Here is a 15,892-nt window from a genome sequence, read left to right on the forward strand (position 1 = left end):
CTGAAACCTTTTAAATTAACATCTTTCACCAAAGTCTTTATACCTTTTCCCTCATACAAAGTGTACTGGGACTTGTGATCCCAGTTGACAATGCTGATTGTCAACTTCTCAGCAGCAAACTGACCCAGAGACCCAAAAATCAGAACACAGTCAGAAGAGGCACTAAACAGGCCCAGGTGAGGGGAAAAAAAACAAGTCCCCCCCGAGAAGTGGCAGAGCCCTTCCTTCTTGAGAGAGGTTACAACTGACAGTGACTTAGAAACCCCTGTGGGGAAGTCCTCAGTATCATCAGCAACAGTGAAATTAATGCACTATTGTGAGGTAAATTGGCTGGCTCCTTCCACAGGAACACAGCCATGGAGATGGACTGCATGATTGCCCTATTGTGGACATAACCGTAATGATGATGGAAATGACTGTGACTGTTACCCCGCTTTTCCTGGGTCATGAACGCTTCACACTGGACTTTTCTTTTTCCGTGCAGCTTGATGTGTGGGATCTTAGTTACCTTACCAGGGAAAAAACTCTCATTTTCTGCAGTGGAAGAACTGAGTCTTAACCATTGGACCACCAGGGAAGTTCCACACATTGGCCTTTTCTGCCCCAGACAACTTTGGACATGGCTGTCAACCTCAGTCCCCAGTGGTGCCATCCTTTGAGTTTCCCATTTGCTTTGTCCTCTGTTTCTGGGACCCTGCAGTCAATGGATTTCTGGTTCTTTCTTCCCTCTTTGCCCAAGCCTGCTGCTCTCACAGGCAGCTGTCTTCCTGTGGCCTTTTCTCCCTCCTCCGTGTTCTGTCATTTGTTACATAAAGGGTGGCCTGTGCATCCCTGTGGCAGGGACATTATAAAAGATGTTATTGCACCTCAGCAGTGTGTTTTTCCACATGGCATAACAGCAGACAAGTATCTCTTTAGTACAGGAGCTTTGAGGGGGGAGCTGCTGCTGCTGCTGCTAAGTCGCTTGAGTCGTGTCCAACTCTGTGTGATCCCATTGACGGCAGCCCATGAGCCACCCCCCCCCCCCGCCCCCATCCCTGGGATTCTCCAGGCAAGAACACTGGAGTGGGTTGCCATTTCCTTCTCCAATGCATGAAAGTGAAAAGTGAAAGTGAAGTCGCTCAGTCGTGTCTGACTCTTCGCGACCCCATAGACTGCAGCCTACCAGGCTCTGTCCATGGGATTTTCCAGGCAAGAGTACTGGAGTGGGGTGCCATCGCCTTCTCCATTGAGGGGGGAGTGGGGGGTGTTATTCGTTAAAGTGGGATTAGATCAGGGTCAGCTTACATTTGTGCTACATGAGGGGAGGAGAGATCTGCACTATAATTATTTCAGTGGAAGATGTGACAAGTTTTGTCCAGCTGCAACTGGACAACACCTTGCCATAGGCCCGTGCCATATACCTCCTGCTTTCTGCCTTAAAGCTTCTTTGATATTACACTATGGGACACCTGAGAGAATCTGCTCTGTATTCAGAAATGTACAACTCAGACATAGAGGTATGCTAATTTCTCTGGGACCACCTCTGGCCCATAGAATGGATGAGCTGCTTTCTTTTCATTTACTGACTGGAAAGTTCTGAGAGACATATCATGAGGTACTTCAGAAGGGGGTTTAGCTCCAGTCATTCATAAAGGAATCAAATTGATAATGATTGCTTTAATTGGTTTAGTTTTCTGTCCTTCCCTGGTGGGTAATAATAGATGATATATACTACACACACACACACACACACACACAACACACACACACAAACATCAAGACCATTCCCATGGAAAAGAAATGCAAAAAAGCAAAATGGCTATCTGGGGAGGCCTTACAAATAGCTGTGAAAAGAAGAGAAATGAAAAGCAAAGGAAAAAAGGAAAGATATAAGCATCTGAATGCAGAGTTCCAAAGAATAGCAAGGAGAGATAAGAAAGCCTTCTTCAGCGATCAATGCAAAGAAATAGAGGAAAACAACAGAATGGGAAAGACTAGAGATCTCTTCAAGAAAATTAGAGATACCAAGGGAACATTTTATGCAAAGATGGGCTCAATAAAGGACAGAAATGGTATGGACCTAACAGAAGAAGAAGATATTAAGAAGAGGTGGCAAGAATACACAGAAGAACTGTACAAAAAAGATCTGCATGACCAAGATAGTCACGATGGTGTGATCACTCACCTAGAGCCAGACATCCTGGAATGTGAAGTCAAGTGGGCCTTAGAAAGCATCACTACAAACAAACCTAATAGAGCTGATGGAATTCCAGTTGAGCTACTTCAAATCCTGAAAGCTGATGCTGTGAAAGTGCTGCACTCAATATGCCAGCAAATTTGGAAAACTCAGCAGTGGCCACAGGGCTGGAAAAGGTCACTTTTCATCCCAATCCCAAAGAAAGGCAATGCCAAAGAATGCTCAAACTACCACACAATTGCACTCATCTCACATGCTAGTAAAGTAATGCGCAAAATTCTCCAAGCCGGGCTTCAGCAATATGTGAACCGTGAACTTCCAGATTTTCAAGCTGGTTTTAGATAAGGCAGAGGAACCAAAGATCAAATTGCCACCATCTGCTGGATCATGGAAAAAGCAAGAGAGTTCCAGAAAAACATCTATTTCTGCTTTATTGACTATGCCAAAGCCTTTGACTGTGTGGATCACAATAAACTGTGGACAATTCTGAAAGAGATGGGAATACCAGACCACCTGACCTGCCTCTTGAGAAACCTATATGCAGGTCAGGAAGCAACAGTTAGAACTGGACATGGAACAACAGACTGGTTCCAAATAGGAAAAGGCATACATCAAGGCTGTATATTGTCACCCTGCTTATTTAACGTCTATGCAGAGTACATCATGAGAAACTCTGGGCTGGAAGAAGCACAAGCTGGAATCAAGATTGCTGGGAGAAATATCAATAACCTCAGATATGCAGATGACACCACCCTTATGGCAGAAAGTGAAGAGGAACTAAAACACCTCTTGAAGAAACTGAAAGAGGAGAGTGAAAAAGTTGGCTTAAAGCTCAACATTCAAGAAAACTAAAATCATGGCATCTGGTCCCATCACTTCATGGGAAATAGATGGGGAAACAGTGGAAACCGTGTCAGACTATTTTTGGGGACTCCAAAATTACTGCAGATGGTGATTGCAGCCATGAAATTAAAAGACACTTACTCCTTGGAAGGAAAGTTATGACCAACCTAGATAGCATATTCAAAAGCAGAGACATTACGTTGCCAACACAGGTCCGTCTAGTCAAGGTTATGGTTTTTCCTGTGGTCATGTATGGATGTGAGAGTTGGACTGTGAAGAAAGCTGAACACTGAAGAATTGATGCTTTTGAACTGTGGTGTTGGAGAAGACTCTTGAGAGTCCCTTGGACTGCAAGGAGATCCAACCAGTCCATTCTGAAGGAGATCAGTCCTGGGTGTTCTTGGAAGGACTCATGCTAAAGCTGAAACTCCAATACTTTGGCCACCTCGTGCGAAGAGTTGACTCATTGGAAAAGACTCTGATGTTGGGAGGGATTGGGGGCAGGAGGAGAAGGGGATGACAGATGATGAGATGATTGGATGGCATCACCGACTCGATGGACATGAGTTTGAGTTAACTCCAGGAGTTGGGAGGCCTGGCGTGCTGTGATTCATGGGGTTGCAAGGAGTCAGACACGACTGAGTGACTGAACTGACTGACATACACACATATATACATATGTATCTACTACCTAAGTGTCTGTATATATACGTATATATACACATTTGTTCTGTTTCTGGATAATCCTAATAACTACCCAAAAGAAATGAAAATATGTCTGAACAAAAGGATATACATGAATTTTAAAGCACCATTACTTATAACATGCACAAAGTGGAAACAATCCAACCCAACATTCATCAACTGGTGAATAAATAAATGGAATATTTCTGCAATAAAAAGAAATTATGTATGCTATAAAGGACATGAATCTTTAAAAATACACTAAGTGAAAAAATTATTGATGACTTTATTTACGTGAAATTCTAGAAAATGCAAATGTATAGAAATAGCGGAATCACGGCAGTGCAGATGTTAAGTGTGTGGGGAAATGGTGTAACAGCTAAAGGTAATGGAACCAAAATTCCAGTATATTTTTACCACTAAATTTTAAAATTACATAAATCTATTTTTATCAAGAGTCTGATACAGGCATATGTAAATATTAACTGGCACAGAAGAGTCTGAAATCTAATATAGGTATATATAGGACTTTGTTATTTATTAAAGGTGAAATTTCAAATTAGTATGTCAAGGATAGATTATCAGTAAACAATTGGCTGTCTTTCCATAGGAAAATGTAATTGGAAATACTACCCCACACCACATGCCAAAATATATTCTTCAAAGATTAAAGACTAAAATGTCAGTTAAAAAAATTTTTTTTAATTTTATAAGAAAATTAGGAAATCTATGAATCCTGGAGTTGGAAGAGAATTTTAAGGCCAGCAAGAAACCCAGAAATTATTTCAAACAAGAAGAGAGTCCTTTGGCTAAATGAGTTGTTTTTTTTTTAATTTAAATGTATTTATTTTAATTGGAGGCTAATTACTTTAGAATATTGTATTGGTTCTGCCACACATCAACATGAATCTGCCACGGGCGTACACGTGTTCCCCATCCTGTACCCCTCTCCCACGTCCCTCCCCAAACCATCCTTCCAGGTCATCCCAGTGCACCAGCCCCAAGCATCCTGTATGGAACCTGGACTGGCGATTCATTTCTTATATGATATTATACATGTTTCAAAGCCATTCCCCCAAATCATCCCACCCTTGCCCTCTCCCATAGAGTCCAAAAGACTGTTCTATACATCTGTGTCTCTTTTGCTGTCTCGCATACAGGGTTATTGTTACCATCTTTCTAAATTCCATATATATGCATTAGTATACTGTATTGGTGTTTTTCTTTCTGGCTTACTTCACTCTGTATAATAGGCTCCAGTTTCATCCACCTCATTAGAACTGATTCAAATGTATTCTTTTTAATGGCTGAGTAATACTCCATTGTGTATATATACCACTGCTTTCCTATCCATTCATCTGCTGATGGACATCTAGGTTGCTTCCATGTCCTGGCTATTATAAACAGTGCTGCAATGAACATTGGGATACATGTATCTCTTTCAATTCTGGTTTCCTTGGTGTGTATGCCCAGCAGTGGGATTGCTGGATCATAAGGCAGTTCTATTTCCAGTTTTTTAAGGAATCTCCACACTGTTCTCCATAGTGGCTGTACTAGTTTGCATTCCCACCAACAGTGTAAGAGAGTTCCCTTTTCTCCACACCCTCTCCAGCATTTATTGCTTGTAGACTTTTGGATAGCAGCCATTCTGACTGGCGTGAAATGGTACCTCATAGTGGTTTTGATTTGCATTTCTCTGATAATGAGTGATGTTGAGCATCTTTTCATGTGTTTGTTAGCCATCTGTATGTCTTCTTTGGAGAAATGTCTGTTTAGTTCTTTGGCCCACTTTTTGATTGGGTCATTTATTTTTCTAGAATTGAGCTGCAGGACTTGCTTGTATATTTTTGAGATTAGGTCTTTGTCAGTCACTTCATTTGCTATTATTTTCTCCCATTCTGAAGGCTGTCTTTTCACCTTGCTTATAGTTTCCTTTGTTGTGCAGAAGCTTTTAAGTTTAATTAGGTCCCATTTGCTTATTTTTGCTTTTATTTCCAATATTCTGGGAGGTGGGTCATAGAGGATCCTGCTGTGATGTATGTCAGAGAGTGTTTTGCCTATGTTCTCCTCTAGGAGTTTTATAGTTTCTGGTCCTACGTTTAGATCTTTAATCTATTTCGAGTTTATTTTTGTGTATGGTGTTAGAAAGTGTTCTAGTTTCATTCTTTTACAAGTGGTTGCCCACTTTTCCCAGCACCACTTGTTAAAGAGATTGTCTTTTCTCCATTGTATATTCTTGCCTCCTTTGTCAAAGATAAGGTGTCCATAGGTGCATGGATTTATCTCTGGGCTTTCTATTTTGTTTCATTGATCTATATTTCTGTGTTTGTGCCAGTACCATACTGTCTTGATGACTCTGGTTTTGTAGTAGAGCCTGAAGTCAGGCAGGTTGATTCCTCCAGTTCCATTTTTCTTTCTCAAGATTGCTTTGGCTCTTTGAGATTTTTTGTATTTCCATACAAATTGTGAAACTATTTGTTCTAGCTCTGTGAAAAATACCATTAGTAGCTTGATAGGGATTGCATTGAATCTATAGATTGCTTGGGTAGCAATGAGTATTTTCACTATATTTATTCTTCCAATCCATGAACATGGTATATTTCTCCATCTATTAGTGTCCTCTTTGATTTCTTTCACCAGTGTTTTATAGTTTTCTATATATAGATCTTTAGTTTCTTTAGGTAGATATATTCCTAAGTATTTTATTCTTTTCATTGCAATGGTGAGTGGAATTGTTTCCTTAATTTCTCTTTCTGTTTTCTCATTACTAGTGTATAGGAATGTAAGGGATTTCTGTGTTTTGATTTTATATCCTTCAACTTTACTATATTCATTGATTAGCTCTAGTAATTTTCTGGTGGAATCTTTAGGGTTTTCTATGTAGAGGATCATGTCATCTGCAAACAGTGAGAGTTTTACTTCTTTTTTCCCAATTTGGATTCCTTTTATTTCTTTTTCTGCTCTGATTTCTGTGGCCAAAACTTCCAAAACTATGTTGAATAGTAGTGGTGAGAGTGGTCACCCTTGTCTTGTTCCTGACTTTAGGGGAAATGCTTTCAGTTTTTCACCATTGAGGATAATGTTTGCTATGGGTTTGTTATATATAGCTTTTATTATGTTGAGTTATGTTCCTTCTATTCCTGCTTTTGGGGCAGTTTTTATCATAAATGGATGTTAAATTTTGTCAAAGGCTTTCTCTGCATCTATTGAGATAATCATATGGCTTTTATTTTTCAAATTGTTCATGTGGTGTATTACATAGATACTCCAGTACTTTGGCCACCTCATGTGAAGAGTTGACTCATTGGAAAAGACTGATGCTGGGAGGGATTGAGGGCAGGAGGAGAAGGGGACGACAGAGGATGAGATGGCTGCATGGCATGACCGACTCAATGGACATGAGTTTGGGTGAACTCCGGGGGTTGGTGATGGACAGGGAGGCCTGGCATGGTACAATTCATGGGGTCACAAAGAGTCGGACATAACTGAGTGACTGAACTGAACTGAGGGAAGATGTGGAGACTCTCTGGAAAAATACTCTTCACTGGAAGAGGTTCTAGATCCCAAGAAGGGAGAGAAAGAAACAGCCAGAACTAGAAAAGACTAATTTCATTTGAAACTAAAGCACCTTCAAAAAACAGGGACTTCAATGTTACACATCAAGTAAATATGAGACTCCCCCAGTCTCACTATTTTACAAGTCAAGCCAATGAGGACGGACTGTTTTCTGCCACATCAGTAAAGAAGGATGTCACAGTCATCAGCAATTGCAGCCTTCCTTCATGAACCTGTGAGCCCTGAGGGAACACAAGAAGAAAAAGATTACCTGCCATCTAGCAGCTATCTGAGCACAGCCCCTATGGTGAGCCCTGAGGAAACTCAAGATGTGAAATCTTAGGATACTGGCCCTACATAGCTGATATGCATATCAAAGGAATAATCTTGGTAAACCCAGACTCTTGAATCTTCACAGGCATAGAAAATCACTAAATTCCTAAAGTGGCATACCCAATTTTTTTAATTAACAATAATCTTTTGACATTCAGACTACTTGCCCTTGGTTATAAAACTTCTATATAACCTGGCTGCCCCCTCCTCACCTTCTCAAAGAAGTTCTCTCCGAATTCCTTTAGATGCTGCCTCCCAGGCTTGAAGTCCTAAAAATCCCTGCTGAATAAAACACAGCTTTGAACTTTTAGGTTGTCAGTATTTTTTTTTTAATCTTTTTTTTAAATTTTATTTTATTTTTAAACTTTACATAATTGTATTAGTTTTGCCAAATATCAAAATGAATCCGCCACAGGTATACATGTGTTCCCCATCCTGAACCCTCCTCCCTCCTCCCTCCCCATACCATCCCTCTGGGTCATCCCAGTATTTTTAAGTCAACTCCCAGTACTATCTCTCTATTCCTTCTTATTCCAGCAGCACATCCTGAGAGACACACTCTCTGATGTTTATCACTGAAGCTTTCTGTTCTCCATTGTCTGTTCTTGGGAAGCCCAGTTGTGTTTTCACTTGGCTAGAGTCAGAAAATTATAGGAATGGGACAACAGAAGAGTTTTAAAGTCTCCAGCATCTCAGAGGTTGGATCCTCAAAGCTCCACATTAAGTAAACTGTTCTATTGTCTCTGCTCTCCAAACAATTCACTTCCTTTGGGGTGCATAGATAAAGAATGGAAAATTTTCAGCCAGTGTGGTGTCTTTGCAAGTATCCTTGGAGGGAGATGGATTCATTTCCTCCAAGGAGAAATTTTTCTTTCTTTGTTTTGACTTAAAATTACAAGGTGTCCCCCAGAGAAACTTTAATTTCTACAGGAACCAACTTTCTATAATGCTCTTCCCTTGATGAATCTTTGGAGGTTTCATGGATTATTTGGTGTCCACAATATCATGGAGAAAAAATGTCCTTTCTGAAGAAAAACAAACTGGTTAATAGTTTTGGTTTTCTTGAAATAACTATCAAAATGAAGACTGAAAAATATCCCCTGGTATTTGCTTATGTCAGGAGACCTTTGTTGCTATTAGAGAGGTCTCCATTTATTATCTCTAAAGAGAGGGACAGAAATAACCCAGGTAAAGTGGGTTGAAAAATATTAAAGACGTATATGTGGCAAATATAAAATAACTATAAAGAGAAGGAAAGAGGAATGTATAGTCTAAAAGGAGTATAAAATATAGGAAAGATTAAAAATTTTAATAGAAGACACAGGAAGAGGTTTAATTTCATAAAGAATGATCATATTTAGTGTAGGCATTTGAACACACAGGGTATTCTAACTAATTTGCAAAATGCAGTATACACTCTAAGTCAATGACAATCATTATGTGCTGTATCTCCAACAGAGTACATGGGTCTCTAAATGAAGAATTTGATGTGGGGAAATGGGCTTATGGAACATAACTCCTGTTGGGAAAAACTGCACAACATGACAGTTACGAGTTAAGTTGTTTTGTTGCTGCTTTTTGTTGTTGTTGATATTGTTTTTTTGGCTGCACCTCATGGCGTGTGGGATCTTAGTGGCCAGACCAGGGCTCAAAACTGCATCACTTGCATTGGAAAGCAAAGTCTTAACCACTGGACCACCAAGAAGGTCCCCAGCAAGTTAAGTTTTAGTGGGGGCCAAATGAGAAGTGTATCCTGGGAAACAGAATTTCAGATAATCTGAGAAACTGTTCCAAGGAGGTGAGAGATGAGCTAGGATATAGAGGAGCTTTTGCAACAAAGACCAGGTAACCTGAAAGTCAAAAGATTATTGTTAATTAAAGAAGTCAGATACGTCAAGGTAAGGAATTTAGTGATTTTCCGTGTACGGGGAGATGCAAGGGTCTGGGCTCACTGAAATAATTTCTTTGATACTCTCTTTCATAGTTTCCATGGGTTGTTTTTAGGGGTGAGGGTGAGTAAGATAAACCTCTACTTAAAAGAGGGTCAATGGGTCAATCTATAGCCTCTACTACTGTAGGTGGCCTCAGGGCCACAGTTGATTCTCATTGTCTCCCTCGTGCACTATCCATCCTCAACTCTTACCCCCAGATAATACTCTGCTAGATCAGATGGCTTAGTTGGTAGGGTGACCCTGAACCTCATCCCTGAGTGTTGTCAGCCCTGGTCATCATTTCTTTCTCATGTTGTATTTTACCATTTACTGTCAAAACTGGGAAAGGCAATTCCAAGAAATGCCCATTTTCCAATTTTTAAATCTTTTTCCTGGAGACATTTTTGGCTTCTCTGGTAGCTCACCTGGTAAAGAATCCACCTGCACTACAGGAGAACCTGGTTCAATTCCTGGGTCAGGAAGATCTGCTGGAGAAGAGATAGGCTACCCACTCTAGTATTCTTGGCCTTCCTGGTGGCTCAGCTGGTAAAGAATCAGCCTGCAATGCAGAAGACCTGGGTTATTTTTATCACCCCAATAGGAAACTCTACCCATTCAGCAGTTAACTATTTTGCTCTCTCTACCAGGCCCTGGAGACCACCAATCTGCTTTCTTTCTCTATGGATTTACTTATTCTCAATATTTCAGATAAAAGGAGTCATACAATGTGAGACCTTTGTATCTGGCATCTTTCACCGAGCATGTTCATGAAATTAGTATTTCATTCCTTAGAAAATATTTCTGGCTGTGTTCAGCTCAGTTCAGTTGCTCAGTTGTGTCCAACTCTTTGCGACCCCATGAACTGCAGCACACCAGGCCTCCTTGTCCATCACCAACTCCCAGAGTCCACCCAAACCCATGTCCATCGAGTTAGTGATGCCATCCAACCATCTCATCCTCTGTCGTCCCCTTCTCCTCCTGTCCTCTGGCTGTGTAATCGATATTTAATTGCTCCATTCTTTTTTATGACTGAATAATGTTCCACTGTATATGTATACCACAGTTTGTGTATCCTTTCATCCAGTGATGAGCATTTAGGCTCCATGATTTTTAACTGGGAATAGTGCTGTACGTATTGGATTGCATGCACATATTGGTTTGGCCAAAAAGTAACGTCTTATGAAAAACTCAGACTTTTTTGCCAACCCAATATATTTGTTTGAGTGTTTTCAATGATTTAGGAGTAGAATTGCTGAGTCATATGGTAATTCTGTTTATCCCCAAAACATGCCCCAAAAAGCTTCCTAAAAGTCTGTCCTTGTCTCAGAATCAGCTTTTCAGGGAGCATGACCTACACTAGTATGAACAGTGTCTGATGACAACTTATTTGTGCTGCATGGGGTTCCATAGTTGGGAAAGGCTTTTCTTAAGAAGTGACAGCTAAACTGAGAACAAATTCAATGTTTTTTCCTTCTTTCTTTCATTCCTCCCTTCCTTTCTTCAGAGGGATGGCATAGATTTTTTACACAGTATGTACTTTCAAAACTTTTGCATTTGAACCCTGAACTTATTGATAAGACAAAAAATATAAGCAGGGTATTAAGGCTAAAATTATTAATATCACAGAAGCATTATAGTGAAAACTTGGATTGGAAACAATTTATTAGTAAAAACTATGGGAGTTTTTTTAAATAATAATTTTGATAGAAAACTTGACAAATGAGAGTGTATAGAGAGAATATTGGTTATTTGGAAAATTGGAAGCACTTCCCTAGTGGTTCAGTAGTAAAGAATCTGCCTGCAGTGCTCAAAAGGCAGATTCAACCCCTGGGTCAGGAGGATCCCCTGGAGAAGTCAGTGGCAACCCACTCCAGTTTTCCTGCCTGGGAAATCTCATGGACAGATGAGCCTGGTGGGCCAGAGTCCATGGGGTCACAGAAGAGTTGAACAAGACTTAGCAACTAAACAACAACATCATAATATTGATGGGTTACACAAATTCTTCCATTTACTTGAAAAAAGGAGTTTTAAGTCAGCTTGGGTTGCTGTAAAAAAAAAAAAAAAAATATATATATATATATATATATATATATATATATATATACCATAAGTGGGAGTGGGGTGGAGGTGGAAAACAAGAAAAATGTATTTCTCACAGTTCTACAGACTGGAACTCTGAGATCTAGGTACCAGCAAAACTGTGAACCTCAGATTGGGACTTGAACCCATTACAATACTCACCTGGTGTCTGAAATTACCGAGGCTCAGATTCTTTGTGTCTCTCTGAACAGATGGAATTCAGCAAGAGGCAAAGTAGTAGGCATGAAGTTGATCTGTTAATATATTAGGACACTTGTGAAAGATGCAAGCAGGCCATGTGGAGGGGACTCCACCCCAAGGATTGGTGGTGGTGGTGGTTTAGTTGCCAAGTCGTGTCTGACCCTTGCGACCCCATGGACTGTAAACTGCCAGGCTCCTCTGTCCATGGGATTCTCCAGGCAAGAATACTGGAGTGGGTTGCCATTTCCTTCTCCAGAGGACCTTTCTGATCCAGGAATCGAACCCGTGTCTCCTTGCTCTTGCATTGCAGGCGAATTCTTTACCTCTGAGCCACTAGGAAAGCACTCCCAAGGATTAAATAGGCTATATTTTTATATTCAAAAGAGAGTGGGGGAGAAAGAAAAGACCTCTTTCTTCCTTGTTGTTCAAGTAGTTGTTAAGCTTTTGATACCAGCTCCCTCTTCGTATGGGGCAGAAGAGTGTCCGACCCTATGAGGTCAAACTAGGACTGTCATAGCGCTTATTCACATCATCAGAAGATTGATAACATTTTTTTTCTTTCACTTAATGAGCTGGGGCATGTCTCATACTTTATACTTAAGCGAGCCTATTTCATTTCATGAGGTTTTGATAGCCTTCTTTTTTTTTTTTAATTTTTAAACTTTACATAATTGTATTAGTTTTGCCAAATATCAAAATGAATCCACCACAGGTATACATGTGTTCCCCATCCTAAACCCTCCTCCCTCCTCCCTCCCCATACCATCCCTCTGGGTCGTCCCAGTGCACTAGCCCCAAGCATCCAGTATCGTGCATCGAATCTGGACTGGCATCTCGTTTCTTACATGATATTTTACATGTTTCAATGCCATTCTCTCAAATCTTCCCACCCTCTCCCTCTCCCACAGAGTCCATAAGATTGTTCTATACATCACTGTCTCTTTTGCTGTCGTACACAGGGTTATTGTTACCATCTTTCTAAATTCCATATATATGCGTTAGTATACTGTATTGTGATAGCCTTCTTAAGCGATCATTAACTAACAAAGTTCACTAGGTTTCTTTCCTTCTGTATCTGTAATCCCCTACCAGGATTTCAGTAGCATATTGGGCACCTACTGATCTGGGGAGTTCCTCTTTCAGTATCCTATCATTTTGCCTTTTCATACTGTTCATGGGGTTCTCAAGGCAAGAATACTGAAGTGCTTTGCCATTCTCTTCTCCAGTGGACCACATTCTGTCAGATCTCTCCACCATGACCCGCCTGTCTTGGGTTGCCCCATGGGCATGGCTTAGTTTCACTGAGTTAGACAAGGCTGTGGTCCTAGTGTGATTAGATTAACTAGTTTTCTGTGAGTATGGTTTCAGTGTGTCTGCCCTCTGATGTCCTCTTGCAACACCTACCATCTTACTTGGGTTTCTTTTACCTTGGACATGGGGTATCTCTTCACGGCTTCTCCAGCAAAGCGCAGCCACTGTTCCTTACCTTGGACGAGGGGTATCTGCTCATCGCTGCCCTTCCTGACCTTCAACGTGGGATAGCTCCTATAGGCCCTCCTGTGCCGGCGCAGCCACTGCTCCTTGGACATAGGGTTGCTCCTCCCGGCCGCCGCCCCAACCTCAGACGCAGGGTAGCTCCTCCCAGCCATCACCCCTGACCTCGGATTGGGTAGCTCCTCTCAGCTGTTCCTGCGCCGTCGCAGCCTGGCACTCTCAGCCGCTGCCCCTGACCTCGGACATGGGGTAACTCCTCTTGGCTGCCGCCTTTCGGGCATGGGGTTCTCCCGGCTTCTGCCCCTCACCTTGGACATGGGATAGCTCCTCTCGGCCACACTTAGTGCACCAGTCGCAGCCGCCCGCGCTAAGCAAAAACAATACCCAGCTGTGGATGTGACTGGTGATAGAAGCAAGGTCCGATGCTGTAAAGAGCAATATTGCATAGGAACCTGGAATGTCAGGTCCATGAATCAAGGCAAATTGGAAGTGGTCAAACAAGAGATGGCAAGAGTGAATGTCAACATTCTAGGAATGAGCAAACTAAAATGGACTGGAATGGGTGAATTTAACTCAGATGACCATTATATCTACTACTGCGGGCAGGAATCCCTCAGAAGAAATGGAGTAGCCATCATGGTCAATAAAAGAGTCCGGAATGCAGTACTTGGATGCAATCTCAAAAACAACAGAATGATCTCTGTTCATTTCCAAGGCAAACCATTCAATATCACAGTAATCAAAGTCTATGCCCCAACCAGTAATGCTGAAGAAGCTGAAGTTGAATGGTTCTAAGAAGACCTACAAGACCTTTTAGAACTAACACCCAAAAAAAAAATGTCCTTTTCATTATAGGGGACTGGAATGCAAAAGTAGGAAGTCAAGAAACACCTGGAGTAACAGGCAAATTTGGCCTTGGAATATGGAATGAAGCAGGGCAGAGACTAATAGAGTTTTGCCAAGAAAATTCACTGGTCATAGCAAACACCCTCTTCCAATAACACAAGAGAAGACTCGACACATGGACATCACCAGATGGTCAACACCAAAATCAGATTGATTATATTCTTTGCAGCCAAAGATGGAGAAGCTCTATACAGTCAACAAAAACAAGACCAGGAGCTGACTGTGGCTCAGACTATGAACTCCTTATTGCCAAATTCAGACTTAAATTGAAGAAAGTAGGGAAAACCACTAGACCATTCAGGTATGACCTAAATCAAATCCCTTATGATTATACAGTGGAAGAGAGAAATAGATTTAAGGGCCTAGGTCTGATAGATAGAGTGCCTGATGAACTATGGACAGAGGTTTGTGACATTGTACAGGAGACAGGGATCAAGACCCTCCACATGGAAAAGAAATGCAAAAAAGCAAAATGGCTATCTGGGGAGGCCTTACAAATAGCTGTGAAAAGAAGAGAAATGAAAAGCAAAGGAAAGATATAAGCATCTGAATGCAGAGTTCCAAAGAATAGCAAGGAGAGATAAGAAAGCCTTCCTCAGCGATCAATGCAAAGAAATAGAGGAAAACAACAGAATGGGAAAGACTAGGGATCTCTTCAAGAAAGTTAGAGATACCAGGGGAACACTTCATGCAAAGATGGGCTCGATAAAGGACAGAAATGGTATGGACCTAACAGAAGAAGAAGATATTAAGAAGAGGTGGCAAGAATACACAGAAGAACTATACAAAAAAGATCTTCACGACTCAGATAATCACGATGGTGTGATCACTCATCTAGAGCCAGACATCCTGGAATGTGAAGTCAAGTGGGCCTTAGAAAGCATCACTACAAACAAACCTAATAGAGCTGATGGAATTCCAGTTGAGCTACTTCAAATCCTGAAAGATGATGCTGTGAAAGTGCTGCACTCAATATGCCAGCAAATTTGGAAAACTCAGCAGTGGCCACAGGACTGGAAAAGGTCAGTTTTCATCCCAATCCCAAAGAAAGGCAATGCCAAAGAATGCTCAAACTACCACACAATTGCAGTCATCTCACATGCTAGTAAAGTAATGCTCAAAATTCTCCAAGCCAGGCTTCAGCAATACGTGAACCATGAACTTCCCGATGTTCAAGCTGGTTTTAGAAAGGGCAGAGGAACCAGCGATCAAATTGCCAACATCTGCTGGATCATGGAAAAAGCAAGAGAATTCCAGAAAAACATCTATTTCTGTTTTATTGACTATGCCAAAGCCTTTGGCTGTGTGGATCACATTTTTATAAACTGGAAAATTCTGAAAGAGATGGGAATACCAGACCACCTGACCTGCCTCTTGAGAAATCTGTATACAGGTCAGGAAGCAACAGTTAGAACTGGACATGGAACAACAGACTGGTTCCAAATAGGAAAAGGCATACATCAAGGCTGTATATTGTCACCCTGCTTATTTAACTTATATGCAGAGTACATCATGAGTAACACTGGACTGGAAGAAACACAAGCTGGAATCAAGATTGATGGGAGAAATATCAATAACCTCAGATATGCATATGACACCACCCTTATGGCAGAAAGTGAAGAGGAACTCAAAAGCCTCTTGATGAAAGTGAAGTGGAGAGTGAAAAAGTTGGCTTAAAGCTCAACAT

Source organism: Bos indicus, chromosome 7 (assembly GCF_029378745.1).
Source record: "Bos indicus isolate NIAB-ARS_2022 breed Sahiwal x Tharparkar chromosome 7, NIAB-ARS_B.indTharparkar_mat_pri_1.0, whole genome shotgun sequence".
In the NCBI taxonomy this organism is placed as follows: Eukaryota; Metazoa; Chordata; class Mammalia; order Artiodactyla; family Bovidae; genus Bos; species Bos indicus.